Below are 1,658 nucleotides of genomic sequence, written 5' to 3'. Positions count from 1 at the left end.
CTATCTTATCAAGTAGTAGGTTGTGATCTACTTTGTCAAATGCCTTACTGAAGTCCAAGTAAATTATATCCACAGCATTCCTCTGGTCCACTAATTTTGTCACTTGGTCAAAGAATGCAATAAGATTTGTCTGGCATGATCTGTTTTTGACAAACCCATGTTGGCTTTTAGTAATGACTTTGTTTGCCTCTAGGTGTTCACTGATTTGTTGTTTGATTATCTTTTCCAGAATCTTTCCAGGTATTGAGGTCAGGCTGATAGGTCTGTAATTTCCTGGATCCATTTTTTTTCCTTTTTTGAAGATGGGAACTACATCAGCTCTTTTTCCAGTCCTTTGGTAGTTCCCCAGTGCTCCAGGATCTTTGAAAAATATAGTTCAGTGGTTCTGTGATCACATCTGCCAGTTCCTTGAGAACCTTGGGGTGTAATCCATCTGGTCCTGGTGATTTGAACTCGTCTAGGCTGGAGAGGTGCTCACTTAACATTTTCTTGCCTATCTTAACTTGTATTTCTATTCTGTTTTTTATGGCACTATTTTTGATAGGTTGGTCTGTTTTTTCCCTTTGTGTAAAGACAGATGCGAAAAAACGAGTTAAATAGTTCTGCTTTCTCCCTGTTGCTTGTCACCTTCTTGCCACTTTCACCCACTAATGGACCAATCGTTTCCTTCACTTGTTTCTTGTTTCTTACATGTTGAAAGAAGCTTTTTTTGTTATTTTTGACTTTGGTCGCAAGCCTTAGTTCATTTTGAGCCTTAGCTTTCCTCACTTCCTCATTCCCCTTCATTTGTTTCTTCCCATTTCGTTATCAGTGTGTGACCTTTTGAGTGTCAGGTTACGAACCCTACGGTCTTTAGGATCTCTACATGCTTCTAACTTGCCAACAGTGCAGGAGGGAGCGAGGGGAAAATTTTAAATTCACAGGTGTCCTTATCAGTGTGAGAGCTGGAGCTGTTGAAAAGTTGTTTTGGCGAACTAAAGTTTCTTTTCATAATATTTACTGGACAATGTGACCCGAACCTGTCAGAGAGGGGAGGGAAAGTTCCATCCTTTTAATTAACTGCTTCCCACCATTTCCTCAGAGCTAGATTTCCTTTAACCCTGCCGGTTTGTATTTGCCCAATAAAGCATACATTAGAGAATGCAATGGCTCTGGTGTTTTGCTTTGATTGGGCTTTTCAGCTGGAGGTTGACACTGAGAACTAAAAAACGAAAAATAGTATATTGTAAGAACCCAAGCATATGCATCCTGTACATATTTTCCCATGATGCTACATATGCATTTCTCTGCATACATTTCCTATTGTTTAATTTCCATAATATAATTTTCAGAACCAGATCTTCACTGAATGTTCTCCAGCCTAAACATTACCCAAATGAAAAACTGAATGTCTCCTTGAATTAAGATTTGTAGAAATCAGCATAAGGTGTGGAGATACAGAAGATGCTCTATACAGAAGATGCTCTATACATGGGGCTCCCCATGAGGAGCATCCGGAGGCTTCAACTGGTCCAGAATGCGGCCGCGCGGGCGGTGTTGGGAGCGACGCGTCGCTCCCATGTAACGCCGCTGCTGCGCGAGCTGCACTGGTTGCCAGTGGCCTTCCGGGTACGCTTTAAGGTGTTAGTTACCACCTTTAAAGCGCTCCATGGCATAGG

Source organism: Protobothrops mucrosquamatus, unplaced genomic scaffold (genome assembly GCF_001527695.2).
Source record: "Protobothrops mucrosquamatus isolate PMUCROS unplaced genomic scaffold, P.Mucros_1.0 scaffold_224, whole genome shotgun sequence".
NCBI lineage: Eukaryota > Metazoa > Chordata > Lepidosauria > Squamata > Viperidae > Protobothrops > Protobothrops mucrosquamatus.
Note: the sequence above shows the minus strand (reverse complement) of the source record.